The sequence below is a fragment of the Lissotriton vulgaris genome, chromosome 9 (assembly GCF_964263255.1).
Source record: "Lissotriton vulgaris chromosome 9, aLisVul1.2, whole genome shotgun sequence".
Lineage (NCBI taxonomy): Eukaryota > Metazoa > Chordata > Amphibia > Caudata > Salamandridae > Lissotriton > Lissotriton vulgaris.
Window position 1 is genome coordinate 726,471,508 of NC_141697.1, and position 15,767 is coordinate 726,487,274.

At 44.2% G+C, this 15,767-nt stretch overlaps 1 protein-coding gene across 1 annotated transcript in view; it reads left to right on the forward strand.

Moving 5' to 3' along the window:
- The window catches only part of ARHGAP35 (Rho GTPase activating protein 35), a 578,000-nt gene that overhangs the window by 256,282 nt on the left and 305,951 nt on the right, over positions 1-15,767 (forward strand). The window lies entirely within an intron of this gene.

Here is a 15,767-nt window from a genome sequence, read left to right on the forward strand (position 1 = left end):
TGGGTTTCAAGGACTTCCACCCTACGTATTCTTTCATACCATGCTTCACGATAAAAGACGGCGCTGACTCCTTGAATCTTAATCCAAACTTTTATTCTGAGGTATGATGGCTCTGCTGGGGACTGTGATGTCAGGACTGGCAGCTGATTGGCTGAGTTTTGGTCCAAATAATGAGGAGGTTTGGCAACCAAATATTATCTATGCAGTGTTGTACTCTGATACTGCTATAGTCATTCTGTTACTGTGGGACTCCCACCATGACGACGGGGAAGATAAAAGCATGTGAATCTATGAAAGATAATACTGGAGAACCATAGTGTACAGGTTAGTAACTAGTTTTCTTTTTTTTTTAAAGATAATTCGGAGCTTCTTTAGCCCTTCGTTTCAATGCAGGAGCTCCTATTAGTATCAGAGCATATGAAGTGGCCTCCGGTGTGGACTTCTTTGTGTCCTGACTGGTGGGCCTTTCTCCCAGCTGTTTAATGGCAATATAATTGGTATTTGAGTTCTCTTTCTAAATGATTTAGATACCTTTGAGGGGCCAGGGTATTATTCAACATCTGTGCAATTTGGGCCTGACGTTATCCATAACGTTTCTTTATTCTGCTCAAATTGCAGAGCTAGAGGATCTGGTGGATTTTCAAGTATCTTCTTTTACAGACTATTTTCCAAATAGTTGAATATAGTACTCCTCCCACTCTAAAGCCTACTTCACCATTGCTTCCGCACCTTTGGTTTGGTCACTTAGGGCTTGGATATTGGAGATATTATTCAATTGGGCCACCTCATGTGGCCTAGGTACTGTTTTCGGGCCCCTTTTCTTTTATGCTGGGGTTGAACTATCAGGGGAGATATGATGTTTGACACATGTCTATCTTGGGCGCTTCTATTGTTGTGAGCACCTCTATGGTCGCACTTTGTGTTAGCCCCTTTCTTTCTTCTGCCTCAGTGATCTCCTTATTTATCCTTGACATGCCCCCCGTTGGGCAACTTGCTTTGTAGCCTGTACTGGTGGAATTCCATCCTTCGGGCCTACTTTCATTGGCAGTTTCAACTTTCCTCTGTTTTTAAATGACCAACTATAGACGAACATGCACACTTACATGTCCAGTACACAGGCAAACTGGGGGTGGCTCAGCTCAGCCTCGTCCAGGGGCATAGCCTGGTCAGTAAGATGGGGGGGATGGGGTGAGTATCTGGTTTTCCAACAATCACACAAGGATATAATGTTAAAATACATTATATGACTAGCAGTGCGCATGAAATGGGCTTAAGGGGCAGCGGAAAGGGTGAAGAATGCAGATCGATAGCGGTACTATGTAATTGAAAACACTATACTTTGTAAACTAACCAACATTTTTTAAGTCTTTTAAAACCTAGAGAGGGGAGAGTGTGTGCTTTTTTGTCTGTGTATGTCAAAATTCCTGGTGAAATCGGACACACACCTCACCATACTCTACTGTAAGCACTTTTACTCAACTTTTTATCAGAAAAAGATTTATTTTGAGGATGAAACTCCCCACTGAAGCTATGCCCCTGGCCTTGTTCTGCCGCTGATGGAAGCAGACTGGACTTTTCACAGACTGAGGCTGCCACACAAGATAGCTGAGAGCACTTTTAGCACATCTGCGAGGGCATTCTGCTGATGCAGCGCCTCTAGGCACCAGGTATTATGATTTTTGGAGTCTCCTGTAGATGAAGCAGGGGGTATCTGTGGGGTTACAGCCCCCTTGCAGCTTTAATCAGCCATATGCTGTGAGATAGTTGGAAGCGTTTTTAGCATGTCGATCAGGGCCCCCCACACCCCCTTTCTGTCGATGTGATGTCGCTGTGTGCTGAGGATTATGGTGTCTGGAGTCCTCTGTAGATGAGGCAGGGCGTATCCGTGTGGGTACAGCCTCCCCTTGCAGCGTCAGTCAATTATCAATAAAAGTGGACAGTTCACTTCTTTTTCCTCTACTTTCAGCTTGAAAAGCAAAAGGAAAATAAGTTTGGAAATTGCTGAGAGATCAGTGGTAAGGCTTCTTGAGTATATAGAACAATTACTAAAGTTTCAAAAGAAATTTGGAGGAAAAGTAGCATATGAGAAAGAAGCATTGATGTGAGCAAGAACGGAAGCGATAATGTCTATTGCCAGATGGTGGAGTATTTTACAAAGGCAGAAGTCCTGTCCAGTTTTGTTCTTAACTCTTGGAGGAGAGAATTGTATGAGTGTGATCTTCTTAGTTCATGGTGCTCTAGCTGAAGGATGTTTGAAAAAGAAATTAAGTCCACATAAAAATGATCAAAAATAACTAATATTAGAGTGAAAATAGGAGGACAAAGATTCACAAAACTTGGAGAAGGGAGCAAGATGACTACAGAATTGCGAGTTCCTTCTTAATCTTAAACACTACTTTAGCATTGTCATCCGCTGATTGGATCTGAGCAGCACAAAATTTGGAGCATCATCTTTCTTAATTATTATTTTTGGTTGGGTGGGACCATCATTAAACTTGCTGTCCCCATGAGACTTGTTGCATCAGTGTCTTCCAAGTTCTTTACATGAATATTTTGCTGCTCTAATTGCATCAGTGTATTAAGAGCCTGAATAGATTTTCCAAAAAAGATGATTAATGCCCAAGTGGGTCAATCTGCAATAGGGCATCATTAGTTGATATATAGTAGTAATCCTCAATCAAATTTCCATATTTGTATTCTGTTGGCACCCTGACCTTGAGTGTTGGACCGGAGTTAAGGAAAGTGACAGTTGATCTTTCTTTTGAGGGATTCCACACAGCCTTTATTAAGTGAAGCAGACAGTAACACAGTTCTAAAAGTAATAAAATGGTGAGATGAGTAGCCTAAAAACAATTTTTCCAGGCAATTCTCGAAATTAGACTTGGCACAGATGTAATCAATACAGTGTGCAGCCTGTTGAGTGGGCTAAGAGGTCAGGTATGTCCGGTCCAGGGCAGAATTAGAATCAGTTAGTCATTTTGTAACTGGGGAAGTAATGCTGTGCTATTAATTACAAAAAAATAAGCAGTTTGGAAACGGAAAGAGCAGAAGAGTATGTAAAAGGGGAGAAAAAAATTAGACACCGGTCCAGGACACGGGTCTCTCTTACTGAAAACGTAGGAGTTGCCAGGAAGTTAAAAGGAAGAACTTTGACTTGTAGGGTGCTATATAAAGGAATCAGGGAGACCTTCGATGTTGATGATAAAAACTTGCCTGCCCCCCCCCCGTTTTCAATTTTCACAGTGAAAATGGAGAATCTGAAATTATTCTGGAACCGTCATACAAATGTCCGGGACACAAAGCCATGTTTCTGGTACTAAAACTAAGGTGAGTTGATGGTCAGTGACATGGTTGTGCTTTTCTGTGCAGTGCTTAGACAGGGACCTTACATTGTCAAGGGTAGCACATGCTTTCTTATGGAGCCCAGGAGGGAGAATAGTAGATATAGGTGAAGGGAAAATAAAACCCTATGCCATGTTTTCCCTAAGAAAGAACACTAGTCTGTTGAATAGATCCAGTACTTTAGATCTAGCCATAGGCTTAGCACAAGAGTACTCTAGCCTAGTAGGTTCAGAAATTTCACGGCCAGGGTTGTGGATGAGTGCAAATGGGAGATCTTTAGACATACCTTCTGACCACCGCCAGGAAATCCGCTGGGTAGACACTGCTGGTGCCCTCAAATAATCCTCAGAAGGATGACACATGCTCAATAGCGATCAGAAACCTAAAGCACCAATCTCACTAATCCCGGAGATGACATCTGGGGATTTACTTAAAGTATGGAGTGATGAATCTAATTGGTGGAGAGCTGATTGAAAAAAATACTCCGCGTCTTATACCCATCAAAAATAAACTGAAAATGTGGTCACTGATGAGGAAAAATGACTCTTAATAGCTTAAGAGATGTAATCCCCAATAAAAATGTATAGGCAGAAAATATAACAATGTGTAAAAATGTGCTAACAAAATGTCAGTGTTTAAAAGTGTGCACAAAATTGGACCAGTAAGTATATTGGCAGGGCCATCATGAAATACCGTATAAACAAAACAATACAGTAATGTGAAGCTTTTGGACTTAAACGTGGTAGATGAGAAATCTGTGGTTAAATAGAGAATCCACCAGAAAGAACATTACTGAAGGTAAGTAACTTGTTCTTCTGATGGATACTTATAACTGCAGATTCATATCAAAGCAGTTGTGCCCAAAGGGCTTTGTGTCAAATGATTGGACTCACCACAAAGTCCTTCAGGACAGAGCTGGTAAAATTGCCTGTCAAGGCAATAGTGTTTGGTGAATACATGCACAAATGCCACTTAGAAGGCTGGCTGATATATAGTACTCGAGCACCCCTCACCAACACTGTAGAAGCTGTCATGGCTCTGAACAACAACCAGATAGCTATAAAGAATCAAGCTGATGGTCCCTACACCAAGCCACACAGCAAACCAAAGCGATAGGCTTAGTAGAAGGGAGTCTAGCTGCACAAATCACAATTACAACCTCAGCAGGAAGGTTGGCACCTCTCAGCTGTCACTAATCTGTGTCTTCATTCATGGATATGTAGGTTGCGGCGATTTGGTTGCAGAAACTTGCCCTGTTACGAAGACTGAAGGCCCTTCCAAACAGTTTCATTGTTTGGATGGCAAATGCTCAAATGATTGGGGTACCACACTCTTCTGGCCCAATCTGGACCGAACAAGATGATTTGATCCTGATCTGCCCTAATCTGTTTCAGAACTTGAGAAGTCCTATGCCTAACTACAGATGCAATTCATCCATAGGGATTCTCCTGGTTTGTTCCAGTGTGCAGTCATCGGGACACTGCATGGTCTCAGCTGTGCAGAAAATATCCAGCCAGGGCATGCCACTCTGGGAAAAATGTCATGAACTGCTGCCAAATGAAGGCTCTATTTATGGTCTACCAGCTTATGTCTGCGTAATTGGTCTGCACGATTTGGAGCTATAAGATCGACTATCAAAGAGATCCCTGACCAATTTCAAAGGTGCAATCCTTCTGGCAGAAGGTTCAAGAGCTCCCGCTGCCCTGCTTTTTACAGTACCACATGGCAGTTGTGATGTCCTTTTGGACCTGCACAGGACTCCCTTGATGGTTTGGTGAAAGGCTTTCAGTACAAACCATATGGAAGAAATCTTTGGAAGATTAATGTGATGCGATTGCTGCACTGGGGATCTGGCACCCCTGATCTCCACTTACCCCAGGTGTCCGCCCCAATCCAACGACAAAGTCTTTCACTGGTGTTGAGCTGTGTTTGAGACGTAGAGAATAGCCTGCTGCATGACCGGTTGGTGTCCACCTACTACTACTGAAGATCCTGGGTTCTCTTCTTCGAGATACAGATGCTGTCTATTAGGCAGCTCCAGTGTTGTGCCTAGTGAAAACGTCTGTTCCATTTCAAGACCTGTATGTGCCTGTGGGGAACAAACGACTAAGATGTTGCATGAGTGCAGCAGTCAAAGAAGCTTCATACCCATCTGCATCAGACCCCAACCCAGTATTGAGCTGGAACACCCAGATAATATCTATAATGCCCTGGTCTTGTTGCTGGGTTTGGAAGGCCCTGAATGCCACTGTGTCCTGATAGCTGCTATCAATAAAATCCTCTGTGCAGGCGTCAGATGAGGCTTTGGTTCAAAGATGGAAATCCCCAGGTAAGAAAGAAGGATAACTGTTATCTAGAGGTGGTCAGCGTCTGACTCTGGTGAGCCTGTTTGTAACTGCCTGTCATCAAGTTACAGAAATACATGTATCTGAATTATAAGAATGGGCTGCAACCTCTGCTGTGACTTCTGTAAACACTTGGGGAGTAGAGGTGAAGAATCTCCTTGCAGTCTGAAGGGCAAAACAGCTAAATGTAAATATTCTGATCCTGATGTGATATGGAAGATAGTCTGTGGAACTGCAGGAGGAGCACATAAAAGTACGCCTCCTGCAGATCAGTGGTTTTGCAGTGTGAATCCTTTTCTGGATTCAAATGCTGTGCATTATTCCGCCATCTAGTGGTTGGGTTCGGAATTGTCGTTTTTTTTGTTTTATTTACTCTTGTTTTGGTCGCTGTCGACCGCCATTTGGTGCCAGGTACGTCCACTATGTGACGTCGGACGGTATCCTGGAGGTTGACATGTGTAGTAGTCCTCTTCAGATTCTTTTTTCCGCCGTAGGGTCTGGAAGCAAGATGGGAAGCTCCAAATGTTTTTTTTCAGTTTTTGCTCAAAAACTTCAAGATAACCCTAAAAGGCTATAGAGAATCTCACCTTTAATAGACGCCGTAACCGGGGATAAGAGTAGAGCTCTGGCGACGACACCACAGAAGACCTCACTGGTCCACAAATGACGAGGTAGGGGACATGGAAAACACACCTTTCAAGTTTTGTCCGAAGTGCCACAACAAGAATGCTCAATGGAACCCACACGACGTCTGCAACCTCTGCCTGCCCAAGGATCATCAGGACAAGGATTGTGAATCCTGCATGGCATTCCTGTCGAACACTCCGAAGCCGCCAAACCAAAGAGGACCACGATGACGCAAACTGCTAAGAAAATATCCCTCAAAGACCTGGGTTTCTCCAGCGACGAGGATGAACGTGGAGTACCAGCAAAATCGGCGCACAAGGGATCGGACATCAAAATTCTAGAAGGGGACTCCAAAAAAACCTATGCCCACATGAAGGCGAGTGAAAAAAACGGATAAGGTAAGACACCATGTACATCCGCCTGAACCGAAGGGCCACATAAGGTGCAACCCAAGGCAGCCCAGACAGTGAGCAAAAAGGCGATAAATGGTCAGCCGCAATTAACAGAACCCCACGGAACCCATTCAAAGGTTACCGAGGAGGGAATATCACCAAAGCAAGGGGTTGAACACGAACCCGCAAAAAAGGTGCTACGCCGTCTAAACTAGACGTGACCGCTAGTAAGAAGAGAAAATGTCAGTCCTCCGACGCTGAGAGCTCTCGAGGTTGAAAAGAAAGTGAAGAGACTCGAAGATGAAATGGCAATTCTCCATCAAAAGAAAAAGTAGTGCAACACTTCTCTGAATGATTATCGAATCCCTAAAGCCACGGTTGCCGAAACAGAAAACGTCAACACCTAAGAGACAGAAGACGCAGAGGGAGAAGAAGTTATCTTTGACTCACCCCCAACCTCAGAACTTCGCGACGAAGATCCCGAGGAGTATGGTGACATACCTGAGGAGTAGGAAATCTCTGAAAATCTCCAGGATTTATGGAACGATATCGACACGGACAGTCCCGGAGAGGAGGTATGCACTTATGCTTCAAAAGCATCACCACCAGACGACATAGCTTTCTACAATGGCTTAGTCAAAAGGGCAGAAGACCATTTTGGAGCCCCCCTTGAGGAAGAAAAAAGAGACACATGTTTTCTCCTGAAAACCCTAGCCCCCCCCATCCAAGGGACTCGATACCTCCTAATGCTTCCTAGCATTTAGGCTCAAGGCAAAGAAGCTTTCAAGGAACCCTCTGCAAGCAAGGGTGTAACACCCAGGGTAGAATAGAAATACTAGGCCTCCTCAAAATACCAAAAGTATATACAAGGAAACACTGTGCCAGATTCAATTATTCTTACCACAGCCAGAAGGGCTAATGCAGTCTCCAATACTGGTCCTCCACCAGAAAAGGACAGTTAGAAAATGGACATGGTGGGAAGAATGGAAAAGGAAGCGGCAACACAGTGGTGCATCACATATTCCAATGCCCTACTAAATAGATATGGCTATCGACAGTGGGACGCAATAGAGGAGATTTTCAAACTGCCCGAAGAAGACATGAAAAGAGCAAGATCTATTGTCCTGGAAGGTTAAAACATGGCCAATACATGCCTTAAGTTAGCCCTTGATGCTGCAGACACTACCAGTCGACAAATGTGCATAGGCACCATCCTCAGAACACATGCCTGGCTCAGGTTATCAGGATTCAAACAGGAGGTTCAAACGTCGTATCAATAGACCATTCACTGGGGACGCACTCTCTGGGGAGTGGATGATTCCCTCCAGCAGATAAAAAAGGGCAACAAGACTGCTAGGGCGATGCGAGTGCTACAGCAAAGGGGTTCCTTTAAAAGAGGTGGTTTCAACAACAAAGACCACAGGAAAAAGTGCATTTGGTCAGGGACAGCAAATGTCACAGCAACCGCAAGGTCAAAGCCCTGGGCAACAATCCAGTCAACCGGGAAGTTCCCAAGGCTGGCAACTGCATCAGAAGCAGCCTTTTTGGGGGAGAGGCAGAGGCTAAACCCCCCAGAGGAAAAGGTAATGGCTTGTTGCGGGGATTCTGCACATACACAGACCTATGCACAGGTAAACATGGCCTTGGTGTATAGGGGTTGTACCTTCCTATCACCTTAGTACCCAAAATCCCAAAACAGACTAGCTATAGTGTCTCATTTGTTCTCCTACATAATCATGAAGCTACAAATGATTAGACAACCCAGAACACAACACTCCTGACTCTCTCAGGAATCGCGGTAGCAAGACATACCCTTTCACTCACTCGTACTTGTCCACAATAAGGAATGTCAGAGTCACTGTATAGTTCAAAATGTTTATTGTAACTATTGTGCTCTATAATGCAATATACAAGCCACTACCAACAGTAAATTGCATAAACCCAACACAGTTAGCATTGTTACAAAACCATAGAATATGAAGGGGGATGTCCTCACATACAAACAGTGGAAAAAGGACTATAAGGCCTAACCACCCTCCCCTTGGTAAGTTGAGGTTTATTATATAAAGGAAGATCTCTGGGCTTTGTCAGCAGACCCCATCCCTTAGAGCCTAGATGGTAGCTTTACATCATAGGAACAGCATAGCTCTTCTCCAAGGAAAGGTTTCCCTCCAAGTGTGTATGTACAACATGCAACCTTGTAATATCAAAGCACAAGCTTATCAGCAGTGCAGCTGTGTGTAGCAGGTTTTGTCTAGGAGCTAGGGACTGACCAGAGCAGAATAACAAGGGGCATGTTTATCGACATTGCACATTGTGTTCAGACTAAACCCAGGAACAGCAGAGAAAGCAGACAGTTCTCATGGGAAAGACACAGTCTTGCAAAATATAGTCACGTCGTAACATGCACAAAAGCAGCATCATGGCAGCAGAGCTCATGCTAACTTAGCGATGTCGAGAATGACCCTAACACCCATATAATACCCTCTACCTGGTAACGTCGTAGGGCATAGACAAAAGACTAAAACAGAGTTCAAAGTTAAGCAGAGTCCAAAAGTGCTTGGGGAAAAAAAACAAATGTGGGAGAAAAAAAATAACGTATGTTGTTCTAAGGGTAACGAGATTGAGGAGGTGGAAAATCCATGAAAGTATGTGAATTTAAGAATGGAATTCGTTCCAATAGGTCATCCCTATCATTAGTAGAAAAAAGGGATGCCATCCAATTAAGTATGTCGAAGGAACAGACATGCTTCTCATATTGCGAAGCTTCCAAGAGCATATCCGGACAACTTGTGTGATATTAATTGAAACTTCGTTGTAGAAGGTTCTGTGCAGCCGTGCAGATATTCCATTCAGCCAAGATCCCAAGTGCAGCAGCACGCGCCATGTTGCCATTCCCAGAACAAGCCAGCTCATGGGCCTTTAAGGGACCCATCAACTGTTGAAAATCCGGGACTGGACATAAAGTATTGGAGAGGCATAAAGCCAAAGCCTAATAGAAAGGGCACCACTGACAGTAGGACACAGTTTGCACGCAAGTTAAGTAGGCAAAGCGATAAGTCAATCCTTAACTCACTCTAAGCGTCGCTAATGGCAAGCATCCAAAAAGTTGTTGCATTCGGTCACGGTACAGTTGCAATTGGCCTGGTCTGTGCATTACCACCAGATGAGCAGCCATTGCGTAGTAGAAGCGAAAGGATCAGTACTCCACCTGCAAGCACCAGTAACAAAGGAAACCCTCCGAAGACGATGGAAAAGATAGAGTGAATAAAAATGGTATTACTCCAAATATCATCTGAAAAGAAGTAAGGCCAGATCCCACATTCTTAAAAAAAATTAGCAAGGTCTTTGATGTCACTCATTAAATATTTGATGTATAAGCTCCCAAAGTGAAGTGGAAGGTTAGTGTTCAGAAGGTCAACTCCTAGGAGTCTTAGGAGGAAAGAGGAACAGGTCGCCCCCCACTCAAAATGTAACAGAACAACGAAGACCTGTCCCACCAGACACTTCTATTAATTAAGCTGCAGTTACTCCGAGGGTGTGTTTATTACCTTATCACTACCCCTGCCCTTCTGAGTCAAGGCTCTTTAGTTCCAGCGCAAGTGTCACTCTCTAATGCAGTACAACCAAGGTCAGGTCAAAAATTGACAAGATACCATCACCAAAACACAAAAAAATTGTGAAGAAAGAGAGTGAGCACCTCACGGTAGAACCACCAATGGGGTTATCTGGCTAGCAAATGCCAGTGTACCCGCTTGTCATCATCGGTTGCTCGCTCTCATATAAGTGGAAAGAAAAGGACGGACACATGGAAGGAAAGGACACACATCTACTCGTCCTATTCCTCCTAAACAGATAAATCAAAATTGTTTCCGTGCCCCAGCGAATAAAGAATCGCAATCGCTGTTTTAAGTGTACCCAATCACCATTACCCCTCTGAGACAAAGAAAAAGTGCATATGCACTTTTTCTTTGTCTCACAGGGGTAATGGTGATTGGACCTAAGATGAAATCAGCCAAATTAATGTCGCTCGACAGGAGTGATAAATATTGTTTTCCTGATGAGAAAGTGGAATGTTCCAACCGTTGTTGGCACAATTTACCCACGGAATATGTGGGTAAACAACTGGACATAGATCTTTTTGCAACACCACAAAACTCAAAAACATCCCCTCCAGATTCCAACATCCACAATCCAAGGGCAATGCACTATGGATCAATTGGCCAAGGATATTTGCTTACGCTTTTCCACCTCTCCCCCTGCTTCCATTTGTCATTCGCAAACAAAAACAGACATCCCTCACACTGATACTAATTACTCCAACATGTGCCACACAACCATGGTGCACAACACTGCTGGAGACTTCTGTAGTATCCATCAAATGTTACCCAACCAAGAAGATCTTCTCATGCAGAACAAAGGAGCAATACTTCACCCAAATCTCAGCTCTATCAATTTTGCCATTTGGCTCCTGAAGTCTTAGAATTTGATTACCTACTCTCACTAAAAGAAAGTATAGATATCCTAAAAGATGCAAGAAGACCCACAAAAAGAGCATGCTATGCAGCAAAGTGGAAACGTTTTTGTTTATTACGGTCATTCAAAAGACATTAATCCTATACAAGCATCACCTCAAAACATTATAGGCTACATGCCTCATTTACAAAATGAAGGTTTGGTTTTCACCTCTATTAAAATACATCTTACAGGTTTAACTGCAAATCTTCAGAATTGAGAATAAACTTCTCTATTTAGGATTCCTGTAATTGAAGCATTTTTACAAGGAGCTTGGGTTATTCCACCTCTAGCACCACCTACACCAATATGAAATTTAAGGTGAATGGGTCTACCATTTGAAACATCACGTACATACCCTTTACAGTTTCTATCATGGAAACTCGCTTTTCTAATTTTCTTTAGAAGAACCATTCCTTCAAGTACATAGAGACCAAGTGGCCTTAAGAGCTAACCCTAAATTCTTACCTAAAGTAATATCACGTTTTCGCATGGCACAATCCATAGAGATACCTGTATTCTTCCCTCAACCAGAATCAGTAGCTGAAACAGCGTTACATACATTAGATGTCAAAAGAGCATTAATGTTTTATATAGATAGAACACAATTTGTCTGTAAAACACAACTACTGTTTGTGTAATTGATAGTTAGATGTATCCAAACATGTAATGCTAAAGCCGAGAGAACTCTACCTATTCCACCAAGAGCCCATTCTACACACAAAAAGGGGTGTTTGTGGCATTTAAAGGGAATATTCCCATAGCTGACATATGTAAATCAGCTACATGGACTACTATACATACATTTACAAAACATTACTGTGTAGGTGTTATGGCAAGACAACAAGCAAATGTTGTTCAAGAATTATTACGTACTTTATTTCAAACAAATACACCAAACACAAGTTATTCACAGCTTACAGGGAGAACTGGTTTTTGGTCCTTGCTAAGCATGTGTTTCTACAGCCACACATACCAGCAAACGGTGAATGTTACTTACCCAGTTAGCATCTGTTTGTGGCATGTAGTGCTGTAGATTCACATGTGCCTACCCTCCTCCCTTGTGACTTGTGCTCTTTGCCTTTATACGCATATGCCATGCATTCACTATATAGTCATCTCTATAGCCTACACCATCCTCACCCGCCAAACGAGAAACATCTAACAACAAAGTTGATGACCATGTACAATGCAAGCAAGAGGAGGAGTCACTATAACTCCTGATTAGAAGAATTTCTTCCAAGAAAAACAACATGCACACTTATGAGCCCAACACTAGATGACAAACTTATGTGAGAAGTTGGCCTGGTATATGATGTCCACTGTTCCCGTGGGCACCTTGCACCATTCCAAACGACCCTTATTGAAGGTAGTTTATAAAGTCAACCTTATAGAAAGCTATCCTAGTGGTAGTTGTGGATAGCAGCCCTCCGGCTAAGACTTAGAGGCGAGATAAGCTAGAGGTTTTACCAATTATAATCTCTTGAATGATCAAATGAAAGCACACCATACAAGGTATATATCAAATATATATGTATTTATTCTAAACACAATCCCTCTGGACTCTTTGAGGTCAGAGGTAAAAGTACAATACAAGGAACTTAATTAACATATGATAAATTGCACAGTATACGTTATTCCCTAGGGGCCTCACAAACTATATACTAAAATAGTGGTATAAGAACCACGGGAGAGTTAGAAAGCAGGCCTAGGGCCTGTAGAACCACTGGGGCTACCTAGAATCACTAAATGTTAGGATGCAGGAGGCCCACGAGGGACGCGTACAGTGTCTAAAGACAGCTGCGGCTCACCATTGACTTTCTATGGAGAACAAACAAGTTACAATTTTAAAGATTAAGGGCACTTCTAGGTTAACTACGATGGAACCCTTTTAGACTAGGACACTTCGAGAGTCAAGACCCACGGGAGCACCGGAGTACTTGTATTATCTCACCCAGGGAAGCCGGGTGCATAGGTGTCTTTTGGTGTCTGGTTTCGTCTATTCCAATGGAGAGCTGCGAAGAAATGCTGCAGGCGACCAGAGGAAAAGTGTCCGGGTGGGTCCAATGGTGGATCTGAGATGTGAAGAACCTGAAAGCAGAGGGGGCAGAGTCTGGGTCACTAGCCAGTGACCAGGATGGCGAGAGGAAGGTGCCAGCTAATGTCGGGTGATTTCAGGTGAGAAGTAAGGATCTGGTTTACTGTGGTGTCTGAATCCGGATTGGACCCAACAAGCCTTGGCAAACACAATCCACGCGGGATGTCGAGATGGGCTTCGGTGCAGACCAGCAAGGTCTGAGGAACTCCTCCTTTGGAGAGGAGTGGGAGCAAGTCTGGAGCAACCAGGAAAGCTCAAGAAATCAAAGATGGCCCTTCATGGGGGCTTGCTATCCAACGGATTAGGAACCGGGAAGGGACCTCGAGCGGAAATGCACAAAGAGGGCCCAAGAGACACTCGTGGAGTGTAGGCCTCTGACCTCCGGTGCAAAAGGTGCTTGGGGCAGGGGCTTCAAATACCCCAATGCACAACTTCAGGATCCCTCGGGAAGTAGGTGCAGTAGCAAAAAAGCAATATGTCCAGGTGTTCCGGTCCCACGTCTCTCGTGTCCGCTACAGGTCTCAGCTTTGCTGGGAGCGCAGGTCAGTGTCAGAGATGTCTGGAAGTACGTGTTCTGTGTCGCAGATTCTTCGGGATCCGGCGCGAGCCTCAAAAATGCAGACCGGCAAAGATGATGTTGGTGCCTGTTTGGACAGGGGGGTCACTCCTTGACCACAAGGGAGTTTTCTTCCGTCTTCCAGTCGAAATGGAATGTCGAAGGTCCAGGAATTCTGTATCTGAGTTTCGTCCAGGGTAATCTAAAGTCCTAAGGACTGGGGTTCTATACTTATAGTAATTTTAGGGGTTGGACTAACTATAAATTCCCTCCTATGGGTGGACCTGGGGAGGGGGTGGTTATTTTTTTTTACACAACGTCTTTCATTGAAAGGGAGAAATGCATGAAAGCTCATTTGGTAATAACAGTTGATTTACAAATCTGAATTACCCCAAGTCTCCCGATAAAAATTGTACCTCACTTGTGTGGGTCGGCCTTGTGCCTGCGACAGGAAACGGCGCCAAATGCAACGTGGTCACATCTAAATTTTGCAGTTACAAATTGACCCTTTTTTGGCAAAGTGCCTACCTGTAGTTTTTGCACCCTTGCTCTGCCGGCACCTAGGGAAACCTAGCAAACCTATACATTTATGAAAAGTAGACACCCAGGGGAATTCAGGATGGGGTGACTCGACTGCCTACCACCAGGTTTGGTTACCCAGAATCCCTTGCAAAGCTAAGAATTTGACAAAAAAACACATTTTCCTCACATTTCTGTGTAGGAAAGTTCTGGAATCTGCGTGGATCAACAAATTTCCACCCACCCAGTGTACCCCCAGGTCTCCCGAACAAAATGGTACCTCACTTGCGTGGGTAGCCATAGTGGCTGCGACATGAAACGGCGCAAAACGCAACATGATCGCACCTCAATTTCCCAGTGAAATCTTGCACTTTTTGGACAAAAAGACTACCTTTTGTTTTTGCGCCCTAGCTCTGCCAGCACCTGGGGAAACCTAGCAAACCTATACATTTCTGAAAACTAGACACCCAGGGGAATTCAGGATGGGGTGACTCGTCTGCCTACCCCCAGGTTTTGTAACCCAGAATCCCTTGCAAAGCTAAAGATTTGACCCAAAAAAACATTTTTCTCACATTTCTGTGGTGGAAAGTTCTGGAATCTGCTTGGATCAACAAATTTCCACCCACCCAGCGTTCCCCCAGGTCTCCCGATAAAAATGGTACCTCACTTACGTGGGTAGGCATAGTGGCTGCAACAGGAAACTGTTCAAATCGAACGGTGGTGAATTTACAACACCCAATTGCAAAACAACCTTGGTTTTTTTGGGGGGGGGGGGCACCTGAGTTTTTGGCACGGGGCTCGGTGGTATTCTTTGGAAAGTACCAAACCCAAACAGTTCTGAAAAGTAGACGCCCGCCGAGCCCCGGTCCAAAAACTCAGTCCCCCCCCCCCCCCCCCCCCAAAAAGAAGGTAATGTTGCTATTGGTTATTGTAATTTCTCCACCGTACGATTTGGACCTTTCCCTGTTGCAGCCACTATGCCTACCCACGCAAGTGAGGTACCATTTTTATCGGGAGACCTGGGGGAACGCTGGGTGGGAGGAAATTCGTGTGAGCCCAGTGACACCACGCTTTCCAACACAAAAAAAGTGTGCAAAAACTGATTTTTTCAGCAAAAATTGATGTTTGCAAGGGATTCTGGGTAAAGGAACGTTGGAGGATCCACGCAAGCCATATCTCCTTGGAAGCCCCCGGGTGTCTACTTTTCAGAAATGTGTGGGTTTGGTAGGTTTCCCTAGATGGCCGTCTTGCACAGGGCCAAAAACCCAGGTAACCCCTCTTGGGGCTTCCAAGGAGGTATGGCTTGTGTGGATCCTCCAGCGTGAACCAGTGACTGGCAACTCGTGAGCTGTAAAGCCACGACAAGGCACCAA